At 41.2% G+C, this 21,275-nt stretch overlaps 1 protein-coding gene and 1 long non-coding RNA gene across 2 annotated transcripts in view; one reads left to right on the forward strand and one right to left on the reverse strand.

The window, feature by feature from the left end:
• The window catches only part of LOC103125982 (T cell receptor alpha chain MC.7.G5-like), a 578,475-nt gene that overhangs the window by 458,425 nt on the left and 98,775 nt on the right, over window positions 1–21,275 (reverse strand). The gene's annotated exons all lie outside the window — the stretch shown is intronic.
• LOC132533486 (uncharacterized) lies at window positions 8,623–9,770 on the forward strand. Its single transcript, XR_009545380.1, has 2 exons — window positions 8,623–8,927; window positions 9,553–9,770. It is a non-coding gene; the product is annotated as an uncharacterized LOC132533486 (long non-coding RNA).

Raw genomic sequence — 21,275 nt, forward strand, 5'->3', positions numbered from 1 at the left:
TGTATCTTATTATATATATATAATATATATTATAGTGTATATAATACATATAATATATATTATAATATATAATATATATTAAAAACCCATGGTCGTATGAAATGAAAACAAGAGTAAAATATATGGGGCTATATCAAACTAAAAATCTTCTACATATCAAAGAAAACTATAGAAGGCAACAAAGTAAATGGGAGAAAATATTTTCACATCACATATCTCACAAGTGATTGATATCAAACATCTATAAAGGACTAGTACACTTAGAGAGAGCACACCCTGTTGCATGCAGTTCTGGGGACTGAACTGGAAACCCTGGCATATGAAATAAATACTCTACAAGCTGAGCCATTTCTCCAGTCATGATCTGATGATTTTTTTCTAATTCACTGACCTTTGGCTTTCTGTCAAAAAAGCTGCTGAGACAGAGAAATTTCTTTCCAAGACAATTAGTGCAACTCATTCTTCTTGCTTATAAAGACTCTGCTTGTTTAAAACAAATAAAGTGACTTCAAAATCAAATGTTGGAGAAATCAGCCTTGGTGACCTTCAAAATCATATCTTCAGGGTATGTGTTTTTGGAACTGTGTCGAGAAACTGGAGTAAAGTATTATTCGCTGGAAACCTAACGTTGAGCCATGTATAAAAAAGATTGATTTTGGGAGTTGGGCGGTAGCGCAGAGGGTTAAGCGCAGGTGGCGCCAAACGCAAGGACTGGCGAAAGGTTCCCAGTTTGAGCCCGCGGCTCCCCACCTGCAGGGGAGTCGCTTCACAGGCGGTGAAGCAGGTCTGCAGGTGTCTGTCTTTCTCTCCCCCTCTGTCTTCCCCTCCCCTCTCCATTTCTGTCTGTCCTATCCAACAACAATGACATCAACAATATCTACAACAATAAAACAACAAGGGCAACAAAAGGGAATAAATAAATATAAAAATAAAAAATAAAATAAAAAGATTGATTTTTTGAATATCATAACTGATTACAGTCAACTTCACCAGAGAATTAAGGTGTGTATCAATTATCAGTGCATATCTGCTAAGGCTTTGGACTTTGGGACAGATAAAGAATATAAAAACTGAATTTAATGCACAACCTAACTTAACTGCCACCAACTATAAACAAAAGAAGTTGCTGTTTCCTCCAGTGTGACAGTGACTGTCTTTATATCTCTGACCTGGGACTAAGATAGAAAGCCCACCTGATGTCCTGGCAACCTGGACACTGTCTCATTCTCCTACCCTTCTTGAAATGGAAGCCAAGCTATACCTAAACCTCTTTTCCTCCCCTCACTGCCAGCTTAATATGATTTAAAATCAATTATTAGCTTTTCTTTGAGTGACACTGACTCAACAAAATCTGATGCTATGTATATAGCATGTATATAGTTCTCTAGCGTTCCTCTGGAATTGTGCTTGCAAAACATGATGCTAAGAGAAAGGTGGAGTTTGATTCTCAAGGGGGATAATAGCAAACTGGATAAAAAAAAAAACCAGTCTTTTTTCATGTGAATATATTTACTTTTCTGCTTATGAAACCGGTATATAGATATCTCCATACTGTATCTCTGCACTTCTTTCACTAATATTACCCAAGTGTCACCACTGTGGTCCATGTGTATCTCTTCTTTAGAAACCTAACTATTTAGTTCTTCCACCTACCTTTTTATTGGATTATTATTTTTTCTTTTGTTAAACTGTCCTAGTCCTTTATAGATGTTTGATATCAATCACTTGTGAGATGTGTGATGTGAAAATATTTTCTCTCATTTACTTTGTTGCCTTGTACAGTTTACTTTGATATGTAGAAGTTTTTTAGTTTGATATCGTCCCATATATTTACTCTTATTTTCATTTCATATGACCATGGGATTGAGTCTCCAAATATCTTTAATGTGATTATCTTTTTTTTTAATCTTTTGTTGCTATTGTTGTTATGATGGCTCATACTGATAGACTTGCAGATGAAAAGTGATGGAAAATTGATTCATTTTTCATAAACCTTTTCGCTCCAACATCTTTAAGCTCACATAGTGTGATGACTGTATCTTCTTGCCCTGATATTCCCTCCTCAACTTGATTTAGTTAACTTCTAAGATTGCTAACTGAGCCTGAACTTCAAAGCGTCCATCACACTGTGCAGCTCTGTTTAGAGTTGTTCCTTCACTTTTCCCAAGTTTACATCTAAGTCTGTTGAGAGTTTTTCCTCTGCATTTTATAACTCATTTGGTGAAATGATCTCTCAATACTTGAATATGTTATTGTATGTTAAGTTTATATTCTTGAATTGCCTTCATAATAGTTTTCCTAAATTCTGTCTCTGACATTCTTTTTCTAAATGTACATCTGATCTTCTGTTGTATATTTATTAATTATATATATTACATTTATTAATATATATTAATATAGCTGTTTGTTGGTGGTTTCCATTGCTGAGCCAGCAGGTGGTGCTGACTCTTCAGTGTTGGGTTTCCCTATTTAGATATCCTTGTGGGGCCATGGGGGGACAGAGATTCTATTACCTGTTATTAGTCCAGTTTAATGCCTGTGATGCCAATATATGTTCTCCCTTCCGTCCTTCAATTTTGTGGGAAATAACAGCAAGGGAGAATTTCTTTCTCTTGAGTGCCTAGAGAACAAGCAGAATTTCTTTTCCTGCCTGCTGGGGCTTGAGCAGATCTCATAGCTTTATTTCTTGTCCAGGTTTTTCCTTTAAACACTGGTGAGTTGTTGTGGACAGTTTAATATCCTGGTGACCCTGATTTCACAGGTTAATCACCCAGGAATTTCCATCCCTTCTGCCACCAACAATGTGTCCCACTGAATATCAATCAAAATGGTGCCAACTGCCAATCAGAATGACTGTCATTAAGAAAGCCTTCTTAAGTCTGAACAATCTCTCCTTTACCCCCCCTTCTTTCCATCTACTGACCGCAAATGCCTGAACCCATGTGTAACTAATTGGATTTTTTTTTTTGAAGTTCCAGCTGTAATCTGTTGAGTTTTCAGAAAATTCTTACTGCTTTAAGTAACTGACTTGGGAAGAGGCATGTGGCAGTAGCTACTCCATTGTCACATGTCTGGAACTATTTAATGTCAATAAAATATACTTCTGAAGTTAGTCTCTGCCACAGGAGAAGGAGATGGAATCAGACTTTTTTTTTTTTCATTTTCTCATTTGAGCTTCAGTGGTCCTCATGGGTATTTGTATGTCCTAGTAGATCAATTTGTCCATGATATAGCCCCACACCTAACTTTCTTTTACAAATGTGACTATAGCTACTGATTTTGAATTCAGGCTCTAGAGCAGAAGCAGAGACAGCAGCCTTACATAGTGTTCTTCTGCACTGCACCAGTACCATAAATCTAGTTCCTGTGATATAGCTCTATTCTATATCATTTACAGAGAATCTGCTTTTCTGACCATAAAGGACTAAAAATAAAAATCCCTTTTATGACTACAAAAAATTATCCAGGATATATGATGTAAGTATACTTATATGGAACTAACACATGGAATTATACTGATACAAGATTACTCAACTTTGGGTCAGTTTAAACATGTCCTATATAATAGATTTTAAATAAATAAAAAAATCAAGACCAAGAATGTATTAGAAGAAAGTTTCCAAATGGCATAGAAGGAGGTTTTACTCAGAACTGCATCATTTTATTCACACCACACAATAAGCAACCACAGTCACTTGCACTTTTTGTTTGGGAGAAGCAGGTGTATATTTCTTTTGAAGTCCTGCACAGATGTCCCTCTCTCTCTCTCACTGAGCCCAGGAGTTTTTGTTCAGCGTTTACTATCACTTAAAACACTGTGACTTCCCAGAGCACAGAAATACTTTGATGAATCTCCTAGCTTCAAAGGTAAAATGGTGAGGGAGACGGTTTTTTGCTCCTTCTGAAAGTTTAATGAATAACGGCCCTTATATGAACTTTGTTGTGAAGAATGCTGGCTAATAAGAAAAATCATCTCTCCACTGGCAAGCTGTTTATACCAAAAAATAGAATATAAGCTCCAACTTGTTTCATACTGACAGTCAAATGTAACTGGTAGCCCCTCTTGTCTGGAAATAGCTGACTGTGCTTGAGTAATGCTCTCGGCCACAATGAATCCTGCGGAATAAAATCAGAAAGCAGAGTTGATACAGTAAACACAATATTGCATAAAAATCAGAACAACTGAGGCATCAAAACAAAGGAAATGGAAAGGATAATGAGCTTTCTTTTCTCAGCCCTCCTGTCTCTGTCAAATCCTGGCAAATTTCCAGGCCTGTGTGTAATTCTTTCATCATTTACACTCATCCCATGGTTTGGAACCATCCATACCAGAGCAGATAGTGGCCACGAACACCCATAGTAAGCTGCGGGGGGCCATGTGAGCTGTGCTCCCCTGCACTTGTGTGTTGAGCTCTGCCTCAAGCTGAGTGTGAGTCTCTGTGGAACTAGCCACATATATATGTAGCTCCAGGTTTTGATGCTGTTCAGTCAGACAGGAAGTAAGGTTTTTCATGTTCACCAACCACATGATCTTGCATAGATGAGAACATTCTGGCTCATCCCAACATTTTTTTTCCTGGATAGTCAAAAGCTACAGTATCTTAATGGGGACATGAAAAATAAAATACTGAAGTTTGAGACAAGCAAAAGAGAAAGTTGAGGCAGTTGGCATGCACTGATAATTTTCATGGAATAGGTTTGGGTCCATAATATATGATTTATTATCAACTATGGACCCAAATGTATCTATGCATCATGCTGCATGTATGAGAACACAGTCTCACTCACTGCCACCAGCTATAAGCAATGGGAAGTCCTGCTCTCTCCCGTGTGACAGTGGACCTGTCTCTGCATCCCTGACCTGAAGACGGAGATCAAAAGCTCACCTGATGTTGGCTACAATTGGCACAGGTATAACTAGACCCTTTTTAGTCCACTCATTGCTCCCTCACATATGTGCTTTGAAACTAATTACTTTTCTTCTAATTCTTCTTCTTCTTCTTCTTCTTCTTCTTCTTCTTCTTCTTCTCCTTCTCCTTCTCCTTCTCCTTCTCCTTCTCCTTCTCCTTCTCCTTCTCCTTCTTCTTCTTCTCCTCCTTCTCTTCCTCCTCCTGCTTCTCCTCCTCCTCCTGCTTCTCCTCCTCCTCCTCCTTCTTCTTCTTTTCTTAGTGATTTTATTTTCTTTGTATATTAAATATAGTTGGACTGAATAAAGTCTGATAGTGTGGAAAGACACAATCACTTATACAGTTCTTGAATGCCTCTCTGAAATTGTGCTTGTAGTATCTTATACTAAGATAAAGGTGGTTCTTGGGTCCAAGGAATAAAAACAGAAAGTTAGATAAATACTGCACAGATGATGACACTTCAGAATATATGTGATAAAAGTAACAGAGGTACAGTGTGAAATTATTTTGAGCAGTATTAAAAGCGTAAAGGATAAAAGCATTCACACACACAAATGCCTTCAGTTTCTAAGACATAATGTCTCCTTTATCCTTTTACCTCTTAATTCTTAACAGATAACAACTGTATAAGAAATTATCTAAAGTACTCAGCACTGCTTACTACTTAATGGATGATTTCCTCATCTATTAAGCATATGACAGCACCACGGTTTCATGTTTAATTTTCAGGTTGCAGTTAATACTAGTAAGGTCAGTATCACTGATCTGCATTTACTCTCTGCTGACTACAAGAGGTAGGTAGTTACATCTTCTTTCACATGAAAAGTATCGAGTGTGTCTCAGCTAAAGAAGAAAAGAATAGTGCCCACAGATGGATAAATGAAATTTTTATTGATCTTCTGGAGAGTGTGCATTACTTTCGAAGGGTGCTGTTGTCATTTTATACTGTCTCCCCCCTAACTATCAGGAAACACATTTCCCATAATATTCTTCCCTGTGCTATTCTGGGCTATGTTTGCCAACAAGGAGATATGATCCAAATTTGGAGTGCGGTTGTGATGCAACAGCCTTTTTGTGCATGTATGTGTTCTGAGAGTTGGAGGCCCAAGGCACCAGGCAACTCATTTTTTTCTGTTAATCTGCTTTAATTTGCTTCTGTTAATCTGCAACTCTCCACCTTCCACCAGATTTCTTCTTCTCTCCTTCTTATCTTGATCCAAACCTGCATGGAATATGAAGCCAGTATACTTCTTCCAAAGGTAGGGACCACATGGCTGGCACAGACATATGTTCATTTGTCATTTGTATGGGACTCATTTCTCCTCATGGGCACTGGTATGTCCTAATAAGTCAATTTGTCCATGCTAGTGTGCCCCACCCCAGAATTTTTTCATAAATGTTGCTTGGGTTACTTATTGTGAAGTCAGACTCTAGAGCAGACATCGAGACAATAGCTTTACATAATCTCTCCAGCTTGATTCAACAATTGCGTAAAGTCTAAAGTCTTTGTGACTGATCTCTATTTTATATCACTCAGTGTTTTTCTGCTTCTCTGATGATACTCTACCACAAAGTCTAAAAGGAAAGGACTAAAGAAATTATCTTCCTGTTAGTCCAGACAACTGGACAGGATTTGTGATGCAAGCATCTTTACATGAAATTGATGCTTGAACTTAGTATGAGAAAAGATTATTAAACTTTGGGAAAGTTTACGTATTTCCTGATTCATCTTAAGTAACAAACTGGAAGTCAAGGATCTATTAGGAAAAAAGTTATTCTGGACAACTTTCTCAGATGATATAGGTGAGGTTTTACTAAGAATTAAGTCTTTTGAGGCAGACCACAGATTGGCAACTACAGTCACTGTCTTTGTTGCTTCTGTTATTGAGATTGCAGGTGTGCATTTCATGAGGACCACTGCAAAGGAGGGGTCCTCACTGAGCTGAAGGGGTTTTGGTTCAGTTTTTTTTATTTATAAAAAGGAAACATTGAAAAACCATAGAATAAGAGGGGTACAACTCACAATTCCCACCACCAGAACTCTGTATCCCATCCCCTCCCCTGACAGCTTTCCTACTCTTTATCCCTCTGGGAGTATGGACCCAAGGTCATTGTGGGATGCAGAAGGTGGGAGGTCTGGCTTCTGTAATTGCTTCCCCGCTGAACATGGGGGTTAACTGGCTGATCCATACTCCCAGCCGGCCTCTCTCTTTCCCTAGTATGATGGGGCTCTGGAGAAGCAGAGCTCCAGGACACATTGGTGAGGTTGTCTGTCCAGGGAAGTCTGGTCGGCATCATGGTAGCATCTGGAATCTGGTGGCTGAAAAGAGAGTTAGCATACAAAGCCAAACAAATTGTTGATCAATCATTGACCTAAAGGCTGGAATAGTGCACATGAAGAGTTGGGGGGGATCCTCCATTTTGTAGATAGCTAGTAGGCATATTTTAGTTGTATTCCAAAGGGCCTGTAGCTATACTAGTTTTTTTTTTTTTCCCTGAGCCTGAAATCTGATGTACAGGTGGATCCAAGTTATTGTCTTGGAGATGATGTCATGGCTGTAAAATGAACAGAAAGCTGGATCAGGGAAGGGAGTAGCTCCCTAATATGGGAAAGGGGTATAAATATTGTTGACTGTAAACCCCATCGATTTGATTTTTCTGGGGTCCATACTCAGCTTAGGAGCCTATGTGACCTCTGCAGCCCTGTAGATCTGAGCTCACATTCTGTGGTCATGAGTAGGAACATTGCAAGCTGACCCAATATCAACCCATCTTCCTCAGGTGTAGCATAGAGTATGTTGTCCATCCTCCCTTCAGAGGATGGAATATTCTCTACCATTATTGATGCAAGTTGATGGCAAGGTCTTCTGGGGGGCCCACAAAGAGGTCTTTTTTGTTGTTCCTGGTAGAGATGACTGGTAACAAGGCAAGAGGATTTGAGGTCTAGGCCCATCATGTCTCTTCAGGAATCTCAGGACTCCCCGACTAGGGCCCCAGCTGATGGGGTGGCCTGATAGTGACTAAAGAGTCTTCATTAAAGTCTGCCAGTCTCTTGCCCTTATTCATCTTTTGCAGTCCTTGCTTTGATAAGGTTAGCTTTGGAGTGAGTGAGAGAACTATAATAGGAAGTGGATGGGGAGGGTATCTAAGTCTAAGTAGACACTATTTCATTAGGAACTTTATACTGACTCACAGCAGACTATTGTGTACTTTTGCTTTCAGGTATATATTTTGCCCTAATTTATGGATACATATGAACATACGATCTTTCTCATGGGATCTGGTCTATATCTAGGTTTTGGGACTTTGTTAGGAAGTGAATTTTGCTTCAGTTTTACTATCAGTTCAAACACAGTGAGCTCCCAGAGAGCACAGAAATACATTGCTGTATCTTCTAACTTTAGGGGGAAAATGGTGAGGCAAATGGTTTCCATTGATTTCTGGAAGTGTAGATAATAACTATCCTTATGAATTCTAGTCTGAAGAATGCTATTAAGGGAAATCACGTTTGCATTGGAAAGCTACTTATACCAGAAAATGTAAATACCAACTTGTTTCATATTGACAATCTGCCCCGACCAGCGGAGCAGTGAACAGGGGCTAGGAACCTAAAAGACCTGGAATGACAGGGACAAGAGACACGAAAGAACAACAGCAAGACAGGTTTCTGATCAAGCTCTGAAAATTTTATTTTACAGCCGCATTTTAAGCACACACCATGAGGAAGTTCTGCTAAGGTAGTGGGGGGAGGGAGGTGGGTGAGCAACTTTCCAAACAGTTAGATGGTAATCGCAGTTCCAATGATCGGAATGTCTGTTCACCGGTTATGTGAGAGACTTAGCTAAGGTTTTGGCTCCCGGCAACAATCCACGGTCAACGTTGTCTCCTCTTCCTGGTAAATGGCTGGCTGGGATTGAGCAACATTCTGGGACATGCTGGATCCTGCAGATAAAATAAAAAATAAAATGAACACAGAGACTGAAATGTGGTATAAGAGTCACAACGATTGAGGAATCAAAGGTAAAGCAAATAAGAGTTGAATGAGCGTGCATTTCTCAGCCCATCTTTCCCCTGTAATCATGGGAAGTTTCTCAGGCCTGCGTGCAAGCCTTTCATCCCTTACACTGATAGTCATGTTGTGGAACAGCCATACATAGCTGATGGAAACCACCAACAGCCACAGCAGGCTGGGGAGCAGCACGTGGGCTGTGTTCTGCACTCTGTGTGGAGAGCTGACTCCAGACTGAGTTTGGTGTGTCTGAAGAACTAGCTGTGTGTATCGGTAGTTTCTGGGGTTTGCTGCTGCTGCTCCCCCAAACAGGAAATAAGGTTTCTCATGTTCATCAACCACAGTGGTCGTGCACAGATGAGAACACTCTGCCTCACCCTAACATCTTTTTTTTTTTTTTTTGGTATTTCTTTTATTTATTGGGAGGATTCACGGTTTACAGTAAATTCAGTTGTTGATACATGTGTAAAAATTCTAAATTTTCTGCAATCCACTCTCACCCGCAGCCTAGGTCCTCCCCCACCATCAAACAATCATGCACTGGGACCAGGAAGCCCCCTTGTCATCCCCACCCCCAGCCCTTCCTTTACTTGGGTGCAGTACACTTCATTTTCTTGGTCTATTTCTCTTTCTCAGGCTATGCAAAAAGCTACAGCACCTTAATAGAAGCATGGAAAAGACAATGAATAAGAGAACATTAAGACAATAGGCATACTATAATTTTCACGGAAGGTTTAGACCCATATGAAATATAAGATTTTATCAACGGTAGCTATGCACTGAAAATCTATGTATGAGAACACAACCTCACTCACAACCACCAACTGTAAACAATACAAAGTCCTGCTCTCTCTGCATCTCTGAGCCGGAGACTGAGATCAAAACCCCACCTGATATTGCTCTCCCTAAGCCAGGACTCTCTTCCTGCCACCCATCTTTAATTTGAAGCCTAGCTGATGGCACAGCTACTCTTAGACCCTTTTTAGTCCCCTCACATCTCCCTTACTCATGTGGTTTGAAACTAATGATTTTATTTCCTTTGTTTTCCATTGACTGGATAAAGTCTGACATTGTAGAAAGACACAATCATGGATTCAGTTCTTGAATGCGTCCCTGGAATCGTGCTTGCAATAACGATGTTAAGATGAAAGTGGTGCTTGGGTCTCATGGAAGGAAAGCATAAATTTGGGTAAATACTGCACAGATGGTGACACCTGAGTAATATTAGTGGTGGAAGTGCAGAGTGCAGCATGGAGATATTGGGAAGCAGTTTTATAAGCAGAAAGGATAAAAACATTCACAAGAAAAAAGTGCCTTCAGTGTTTAAGAGATAATATCTCCCGTATTCTTCTACCCCCTAAATCTTAATAGCTCACTGCTGTGAAAGAAACTTATAAGTATTTAGAAATTTTCACTGGTAAATAAATGACTTTCTCATTTATTTATCCTATGACATTTTTTAAAATTTTTTTATTTCTAAAAAGGAAACGTTGACAAAACCATAGAGGGGTATAACTTCGCACAATTCCCACCACCAAACCTCCGTATCCCATCCCCTCCCCTGATAGCTTTCCTATTCTTTACCCCTCTGGGAGTATGGACCCAGGGTCATTGTGGAGTGCAGAAGGCGGAAGGTCTGGCTTCTGTAATTGCTTCCCCGGTGAACATGGGCGTTGACAGGTCGATCCATACTCCCCATTTTTAAAGGAGGTTTGGTATTTTCTTTTCAGATTCTCTTATAAATCAATAATGTCAGCACCACTGCTCTACAACCAGCTAAATTACAAAGGATCAGTCTTGCTTTTTAGGAATCTTTTGATGTGCTGCTCTCAGGCCTAGTTGCTGGTGCAGGTAAACACACCTGTTACGATGCCTAAGAACCTGAGCTTAAGCCCCTAGTCCACACTTGCAGGAGGAAAACTTCAGGAGCTTTGAATCAGTGCTGCAAACATCTCTCCTTCTCTCTCCCTACCTCCCCCTTCCCTCTGGACTCCTCTATATCTCTGTCAAATAAATAAACTATATTTAAAGGTGATACTCTCTGGCTGACAAAAAGAGTTAGAGATGATTTTCAAACTTAAGAAAATTCTCATTTGCCGCTTTAAAACATAGCAAAGAGTGCCTCCTATAAAAGAGGGAAAAGTAGTGTTCAAAGATCAGTAAGTGAACTTTATGTCCATTTTGTGAGCAGGGGCCCCTTAGTTTGGGGAGGATTTTTTTGTGGGAATTTTGTACACTCTCAACTTAGTTACCAGTAATGCATTCGCATTGGCATTCTTCCTTGTGTTATTATGAACTAGTATGACAACACAGATCTGTGAATAATTTGGAAGGCAGTTGTGATGTAGCAGCAGTATTTGATTATCAGTGTTGTGAGTTTGTGTGAGGCTCCAGTTACTGTGGCAACTCACACTTGTGGCTCCTAATCTGCTCTGTCAACTTGTTAATTGGTTCACACTTCTCTATCGTCCATAAGATGTCCTTCTCCATCTCCTCTTTGTGTTGATCCATATCTGCACAGAGCAGGGAGGCAGTTATGCTTCTTCAAAGGTAGCCCAACACAAGAAATGGAAGATTATCACAAACTGACCTATCATTTGTTATTTGTCTATTTAAAATTCTGTAAAAACTGTAAAACAAATAGTTTATTACAAATACCTAACAGGAGAGTACTAAAGAAATTATTTTCCTGATGATGTCATAACTGTACCAGTATTTGTGATGTGATTATCTTTACATAAAACTTTCTGTTGAAAAGTGTGTGTGCGTGTGTGTGTGCGTGTGTGTGTGTGTGTGTATCTGTGTCTGTCTGTCACAAATCAACTATCACAAGTTAGCTTTACACATAACCCATTCAAGACCAGGAATGGATCTGAAGAAAGTTACTCTGGGGATGTTCTAAGCGGCATAGAATGAGGTCTTAGAACTGTGGATTTGGATCCAGACCACAGATCAAGCAGCCACAGTCACTGTCTGTTTTGTGTGGAATCAGCAGGTGTATGCTTCAGCTGTATTTTTGCATCTGGAGAAGCTCTCTCTTTTCATCTCTGGAGTTTTTGTTCAGCATTTACTATCACTTTAGTCATAGTGAGATCACAGAGTGCACAGAAATACTTTGCTGAATCTTCCAGCTTTAAGGGAAAAATGGTGAATCGAATAGTTTTTGCTGCTATCTGCAATTTTACAGTATAATGACCTTTAATTGCATCTTGTTCATAAGAATGCTGACGGATAAGGAAAATCATCTCTCCACTTGCAAGCTGCTTGTACCAATATATATAATATGAGCTCCAACTTGTTTCATACCGACAATCCAGGGTAACCTCTGTCCCCTCTTGCCTGGACAAAGTCCAAGGGGACTGAGTAACACTCTGGGCCACACTGGATCCTGCAGGAAATAAAAAAAAAAAAACCAGAAATCAGAGTTGACATGATGAAAAAAATTTGCATATGAGTTATAACAATTGAGGAATCAAAGACAAAGCAAGCGGGAAGGATGATATGCTTGTTTTTCTCAGCCTGCTTCTCTCCCTCAGATGACTGGTGAGTCCCCCAGGCCTGTGTGCAATCCTTGTACTCTCCACACTCATCCCACGTTGTGTAATATCCATACCAGAGCAGACAGAGACCACCAAGACCCACAGCAGGCTGGGGAGCATGTGGACTGTGTTCTCATGCACAGGTGTGTTGATCTCTGACTCAGGCCCAGAATGTGGTGTCTCTGAGTGCTGAGCTGTGCTTATACATAGCCCCTGCATTTAGATTCTGCCCATTCAAACAGGAAATAGGGTTTTTCCTGTTCCTCAACCACGTGGCCATGTGCAGAGGAGAATGTGTGACTCACCTTAATATTCCTTTGTCGGCTTCTCTTTCTCTGGTAAATAAGTAATGCAGAACTAAACAGGGGCACAGAAAAGACATTCGACACTAAAAATTTTAGTTGAGAGAAAATAAAGTTTTAACCAACTGATATACATTGATAATTTTTATGGAATAGCTTCAGCCTCATATAAAATATAACTGATTTTACTAATTGTGGGCCAAATCTATCCATTGGCAATGTATTTAAGTCACACTGATTTTCTCCATTCATTATATATTTTTAAAATCCATGTACATTTGGCTTTCTAGCTTAAATATTTCTCAGAAAAAGACATTTCTATCTAAGAAGGCAGTAGTACATTGCATTCTTCTATTTTAGAATAAGGATTCTGCTTATTCACAGAAAATAAAATAACTTCAAAGTCAAATGATTAAAAAATCAGTCTATGAATTTCCAAATCTAATCCACTTGCTATACTTTTATGAAATAGTGTTATGAAATAGGGATAAAATATTATTCATCAGAAATCTGACATTTAATTTTACTTATTAGAGAAGATTGATTATTGACACACATCAATTATAGCCAAATGTACCAAAGAAACAATGTGCTTATCGCTTACCAATAAAGATAAGCTGAGAGCTAGAACTTCAGGCCAGATAAAGGTTATAAAAACTGCAGGTAGAACACAGCCTCACCATCTTCCCCAAGCTGTCTATATATAGAGCAAAATCCTACTACCTCTTGTTTAACAGTGGCTCTTTCTATGTGTTCTGACCTGGGGACTGCAATTACAAAACCACCTGATGTTGCTCTTACAACCTGAACACCACCTTTCATCTACCATCTATCTATATATGTATCATCTATATATCCCTCTCTTACTCATCACTGACTAGAAGCCCAGCTGATGACTCAGCTATACCTAGATTCCTTTTAATTCCCTCACTGATGTGACTTGAAACTAGTGACTTATGTGACTTGAAACTAGTAATCTGCTTTCCTTTGAGTGACACTGGGTGAATGATGTGTGGTATTTTAGAGAGACCCAGCATGTATATATTTCTTGAATGCTTCTCTGGAATTGTGCTTGCAATATCTGATCCTAAGAGGTATTGCCTGGGTGTTAAGAAAGGAAGGCAGCAACTTAGATAAGAACTGAACAAATGTTGATACTTAGGTAGTCAGTGAAGAGGGTGCAGAGGAGCTACTAAGGTGAAGTATTATAAGAAGAAAGAACAAAAGTATTGACATGATAAAAGGTCTCTAATTATATAAGAGTCTTATGGCTATACCACCCTGAACACTTCCGATCCCATCTAGTGTTTAAGAGATATTATTTCATCTATCCATCTAACCTCTTATTCTTAAAAGCACACAACTGTAGAAGAAACTTTCCAAGATATTTCAGCACTGCTCACTGGCTAAGGAATGACTTCTTCATCTACTTACTGATGCTATAGCAGTTTGTATCAAGGTCTGGTGTTTACTTTTAGGTTATAGTTGAAATCAACAAGTCCAGTATCACTGTTCTGGGGGCTATTCTCTGCTGGCAATAAGAGATAGAAAAGATATGTCTCACTTCTCACTTAAAAAATTTTTGATTCAGCCAAGAGAGGAAAGAGAAGTGCTCACTGATGCATATATGATTTATTTTAATTTCTTTATTGGGGGATTAATGTTTTACATTCGACAGTAAATACAATAGTTTGTACATGCATAAAATTTCTCAGTTTTCCACATAACAATACAACCTCCACTAGGTGCTCTGTCCTCCTTGTTTTTTCTTTTTTTTTTTCTTTTATTATCTTCTGCAGAGAGAATATTTATTTGGGAAGGATGCTATTGTAATTTCACACTGTCTCAATCTAGCTATCTACACATGTTATTTCATTACACTCTTCCCTGTGCTACTCTGGGCTATGTTGGTCAACAAGGAGATTTGTACACAATATGGCAGGCAGTTGTGACACAACTGTATGTTGTATCAGATGTAGAAAACAGATGTAAAAATACATCATATTTTTTGTGCTCTGTGAGTTGGGGCAAGTCTTCAGGCACTGTGGCAACTTGCACTTCTTACTGTTAATCTGCTCTTACCTTCCTATTGACTCATATCTCACATCTCTCCACCTTTTACCAGATTTCCTGCTCCATATCCTCTTTGTGTTAAAACATGACTGCATGAAGCAGGAAGGCTGATAACCACAAGAGACGGAAGGATGGCAATGACAGACCTATTTTTTGTTTGTCATTTTTTGCTATGGGTTTCAGTTTTCCTCATGATACTATTGCAATCTAACATGTCGGTGTGCTGATGTTCTTGTGCCCACAGCCAAATTCCTTCACAGATTTTTCTAGAGCTAATTATTAAATTCAGGCTCTAGAGCAGATACAGAGACCATCGTTTTTCACAGACTCCTATCAAGATGCAGGAATTGCATGAAGAAGCATCTTTGTAACTCACCTCTATTCTCTAATTATCTGTATTTATTGGATACAAACATCCAGAAATCGAGAGAGAAAGGGGAGATAGATAGGGAGAGAGAAAGAGAGACACCTGCAGCACTGCTTCACCATTTGCAAAGCTTTCCCCCTGCAGGTGGGGACCGGGGGCTCAAAGCTGGGTCCTTCTGCATTGTATCATGTGCACTCAACCAGGTGCACCACCACCTGGCCCCCTCACCTCTATTCTCTATCACTCATAGTGGTTCTGCTTCTCTGACTAGAGCCTAACAAATACAAAATATGATAGTAAAGGGCTTGGAGAATGATATTCCAGAGGATTCTAGTGGACTAGGCAGGACTTGTGAGCATCTTGTTTAAAACATTTTTCATTATCTTTATTTGTTTATTAGATAGAGACAGTCAGAAATCAGGAGGGAAGGGAGGGATCGAGAGGATGAGAGACAGAGAGACACCTGCAGCACTGCTTCACCACTTGTGAAGCCTTCCCCCTGCAGGTGGGGACTGGGGGCTCGAACCTGGGTCCTTGCACACTGTAACATGTGCACTCAACCAGGTGCGCCACCACCCGGCCCCAATTTGTGAGCATCTTTATATAGAAACTGACACTGAAATGATTGCCTGAGAAGCTAATTCAATTTTAGGCAACTTTACAGTTAAAAGAAACTCAAGACCTAGAAATGATTCAAACATAAGTTATTTTGGACAGCTGTTTCTGAATATCATAGAAGGAGATTTCACTGAGACTTCTGTCTTTTGATCCAGACCACCCACAGACCAAGCAGCCACAGCCACAGCCACTGTCTATGTTTTGTCTGGTTATTGCAGCTGTGCATTTCAGCTGGACTCCTCCCTAGGGGGGGGGTGAGGGCTTTCTCATAGAGTCCTGGCGTTTTTGTTCAGCTTCTACTATCAATTCAAACATGGTGAGTTCCCAGAGAGAACAGAAATACTTTGCTGAATCTTGCAGCTTTAAAGGGGAAATGGTGAGGTAGATGGATTGCATTGCTTTCTGGAAGTCTATATAATGGCGACTGCTATTTGCATTCTCTCCAGAAGAAAACTGACTAATAAGGAAAACCATCTCTCCACTGGCAAGCTGCTTATACCACAAAATATAGTATGAGCTCCAACTTGTTTCAAACTGACAATAAAAATTAACCGTTGACCCCTCTTGACTGGAAATGGTGGGGGTGAATTGAGTAACACTCTGGGCCATACTGAATCCTGAAAAAAAAATCAGAAAGCAGCGTTAATGGAATAAATAATATATTGCATAGGAATCAGCACAATTGAGGAATGAAAGACAAAATAAACTGGAAGAATAAGGTGCTTGCTTTTCTCAGCCCTCCTCTCCCCCTCAAATCCTGGCAAGTCCCCCAGGACTGTGTACAATCCTTTCACCCTTCACTCTCATCCTATGTTGTGGAACCATCCAGACCAGAGCAGATGGAGGCCACCGACACCCACAGCAGGCTGGGGAGCACCATGATGGATGTGTTCTCCTGCACACGTATGTTCAGCTCTACCTGCAGCCCAGAGTTTGGTGTCTCTGGTCACCAAGCTGTGTTTTTATGTAGTTCCTGTGTTTTGATGCTGCTCTGTCAGACAGGAAATAGAGTTTCTTATTTAAACCCACCACATGGTCATGCGTAGATGAGAAAAGTCTTCCTCACTCTGTCCATTACTGGTCCATCTTTCTTGGGTAGTTGACTTAGACAGTAATTAAAGTGAGCACGGAGAAGGTAATTAACATTACAGTTTTACGCTTAGGGAAAATGAAGATTGAGTCAGTTGAAAATCATTGATAATTTCCACAGAGTAAGTCTCTGGCCCATCTAAAGCTCAGTTTGGATAGTGTGTTGCTTTGCCATGTGTAAGCCTAGCTTCAAGCCTGACCCTTGACACTGAAGGAAGCTTCACTGCTATGATTTCTCTCTCTCTCAACAAGGAAAGACAATGAATAGGTTAATGTTATAAACAATAAAATATAGAGGCTGGGAGGTGGTATAACTAGGTAGAGCACACACATTGCCATGTACTAAGTCCTGGGCTTCAAACCCCCAGTCCCCACCTGAAGGTGGGAAGCTTAGTGAGCGGCGAAGTAGTTCCGCAGGTATCTCTATTTCTGTCTCCTCCTCTCCTCTGATTTCTCTCTATTCTTTTAAATAAGAAGGACAAATATATGGCTTCTGGGAGCAATGGATTTATGCTGCAGGCAGAGACCCAGTAATAACTTAGTGGCAATAATAAATAATAATAATAACAATAATAAATGTAGATGTATGACTTATTAGGAACTGTCGGCTTTCCTAATTTTGCTTATTAATAATTAATTTGGAAGCTACTCTCTTCCCTGACCCAGCTTTCTAGTCCTATCTCCAACTCTGACACCATCTCCCCAGACAATACCTTTAGCCCACCTGCATGTTAGCTGTCAGACTCAGGCAAAAAATAATAAAGTCATGGGACCCTTGGAATATACCTAAAATAGACTTCCTAGCTTTTTAAAAAATGGAGACCTCAAATCTCATCTGCTTTATGCTTACCTTTAAGTTCCTGATTATCAAACAATTTGTTCTGCTTTATATCGTAATGCTTTTTCAGCCACCAAGTTGCAGATGCCAACCTGACTTCCCTGGGCGACGACCACACCAGTGTGTCCTTCTTCTTCTTCTAGCGTTTGCCCTTCTTCCGTAGCCAGTCAACAGCATCAGGTTGAGCCTGATGTAAAGTTTTGAGACCTCCTTTGAATCTGGAGAGGTGGCAATCGTTGACTATGTGGGTCATAGTCTGTCTGGAGCCGCAGGGGCAGTTCGGGTCGTCTCTGGCTCCCCAGCGATGGAACATAGCGGCACACTGGCCATGGCCTGTTCGATAGTGATTGAGGAGGGCCCAATCATAACGTACTAGGTCAAAGCCGGGTTGACGCTTGCAGGGGTCTGTGATGAGGTGTTTGTTCTTTACCTCAGCTGACTGCCAACTCTGTTTCCAAGAGTCTGGAACAGAGAAGTTCAGTGTAGGCATAGGGGACCAGATTGGGTGATGAGATGTCAAGCATTGAACAGGGTGGGCAAAGATATCTGCGTATATTGGCAGGTCTGGTCGAGCGTAGACGTGGGGAATGAACTTAGATGATGCTGCATCCCAACGAATATCTGGCGGGGCGATGTTGCTAAGAACTCGCAGCCATGGAACCAGGGTGGAACGGATGGTTCCAGAAATTATCCTCATAGAGGAATATAATTTGGAATCAACCAAGTGGACATGGGGGCTACAGAACCATACTGGGGCACAGTATTCTGCAGTGGAATAGCATAATGCCAGAGATGATGATCGTAGTGTGGAAGCGCTCGCGCCCCATGAGGAGCTGGCCAGTCTTGCAATGATGTTATTCCTCACGCCCACCTTTGCTGCAGTTTTTATGAGATGTTCGTGAAATGACAGGGTGCGATCAAGAGTAACGCCAAGATAGACTGGCTGGGCTTCATGCCGGATTCTCATATCGCTAAGCTGCACATTAAGCTCATGTGAGGCCGAGGCATGGTGTAGATGGAAAACAGATGATACCGTTTTTGCAGTGCTAGGGATTAGTCAACATTTTTTACAGTAATCAGATATCAGAGACATGTCTTTCGTGAGTGTTTCCTCGAGGATGTCGAACTTGGATGTCTGAGTTGCACAGCAGATGTCATCAGCGTAGATGAACTTCCTTGAAGAAGTTTCTGGGAGGTCATTGATGTAAATATTAAATAGCGTAGGAGCCAGAACAGAGCCTTGGGGGAGGCCACTTGAGACAAGTCTCCATCTGCTAAACTTGTCACCCAGATGCACCCGGAATCTTCTGTTTTGGAGAAGAAACGATATAGTGTTGGCCACCCATGGAGGCAGGCATCTTGAGATCTTGACTAGGAGACCACGGTGCCAAACCGTGTCATAGGCTGCTGTGAGATCAACAAAGACAGCACCCATCTTTAAATTCTTCTGGAATCCATTTTCAATGTAAGTTGAGAGGACTAGGGCTTGTTCGAAGGTAGATCTTCCTGGGCGGAAACCAGCTTGGGCAGGTGATAGGAATTTCTCTGTAGGATGAGAAATACGTGACAGAAGCAGCCTCTCAAGGAGTTTGTAACACACAGAGAGGAGAGAAATTGGTCTATAGCTGGCGGCCCGTGTTGGGTCTTTCTTTGGTTTCAAAACCGCTATAATCTTCGCACGATGCCAAACTTTGGTCATAGACTCAGATTCCAAGATGTGGGACAGGAATGAAGCGAGCCACTTCTTTGCCGCGGGACCCAGGTTAAGAATGAGTTCTGGGGTGATGTTATCATAGCCAGCAGCTGTTCCCGGTTTAACCCTCTTCAAAGCATCTTCCAGTTCAGACAGTGTAAAGGGAGAGAGTTTTGGAGATGGACAAGATAACCGGAAGTGGGATGACCACTCATGGGAAATTTCTCTTTTCCAGACTGGGTCGATCTTAGCACGTCCAACTTGAGTTAGGTGACCGGCCACTGAGTTTGGAGATACGGGAGGATGGGAGATGGGAGGGGGTTGGCTACTGGCACCCAGTCTGTGAAGAAGCTTCCAGGCCTTCCTACTTGAGTGGGTGAAGTTCAGACTTTTCGTGAGTTGTTGCCAGCGGGCTTGGCGTGCTGCATCCAGGGAGGCAGTGAGATGGTCAGCCACATTTGGGTCGCCCGACTCATCATACTGCTTTAGTAGTTGCTCGCACTCAGCATCGAGAGAAGGCATATAGTTAGCATGTCTCCCACGAGGAATGGCTTGGGAAGCTGCTTTGAAGATGGCTTGGCGGAAGCGCCTGTAGGAATCTTCAGAGGGGATAGAGTTAATTGGAATTGTAGGAATAGATTTGTTGGTAAGATCACTGAACAGACGCCAGTTTGCTTTCTGAAAGTTCCATCTTAGTTTCTCCGAGCACAGAATCAGTGGGAGCTGGAGACCAATGTGGATGATAGCTGGGCGGTGATGACTGTGCGGGAAGATCTTGAGAACTTGTCTCGTAGCGGGAAACTCTTGGCCGTTGACTGTGCTAATCCAGCACAGGTCAGGTGACGAGTCTTTATTCCATCTAGCACTGTGAAAAGAGCCTGGCTGTTTGGGATCGTATAATAGGGAGAGGTCATTCGATGAAGCCCAGTCGGCTAAGATAGAGCCGTCAACACGAGTGGAGGAATATCCCCAGTCTTGGTGATGACTATTAAAGTCTCCAACGTAAACGACTGGGTGATTCGGGCTAGGCAGGACCTCATTATCCCATGAGGCACTGGGAGGCTTATATACGTTGATGAGCTGAATAGTTCCAATAGTAATGGAGTTGTAGAAGGTCGAAGAGGCCGTATGGTAAACGTCCACAAGACACGATTTGGCGTAGATGGCTCGGCCGTGTTTAGGATGGAGATTATAGCATATTAAATCGAATCCACTGATGGTGAATCAAGCAGCTTCATTGACTGCTATATGTGTTTCTTGTAGGCAGATAACATCTGCCTGATGCTGTATCACCAATTGACCAATAAGAACGCGTTTGGCAAAGGACAGCCCCTCAACATTAAGTTGGAGGACTCGAAGAGCAGGACCAACAGCTTGAAAGCTGTCAGGAGCTGCTTGTTGCTGGCTTTGAAAGTGACTGGGATCCATGTGGATTCAGTCGGCTAGGGAGGATCGTCAGTTTCCCCAATGAATGGGTACTCACGAGATGCACCATGAGAAGGTCGATCCAGTGCATTCCAGTGTGTCCTGGAACCCCACCTCTCCAGAGCCCTGCCCCACTAGGGAAAGGTAGAAACAGGCTGGGAGTATGGCTCCATCTGCCAATGCCCATGTCCAGAGAAAAGCAATTACAGAAGCCAGACCCTCCACCTTCTGCACCCCATAATGATCCTGGGTCCATGCTTCCATAGGGATAAAGAATAGGGAACCCTCCAATGGAGGGGATGGGATGTGGTACTTTGGTGGTAGGGATTGTGTGGAATTATACCTCTTTTATCCTTTTGTCTTGTCAACCATTATTAAATCAATAAATAAAAATATAAATAAATTCAGCACTTCT

The sequence above is a fragment of the Erinaceus europaeus genome, chromosome 16 (genome assembly GCF_950295315.1).
Source record: "Erinaceus europaeus chromosome 16, mEriEur2.1, whole genome shotgun sequence".
Taxonomy (NCBI): domain Eukaryota; kingdom Metazoa; phylum Chordata; class Mammalia; order Eulipotyphla; family Erinaceidae; genus Erinaceus; species Erinaceus europaeus.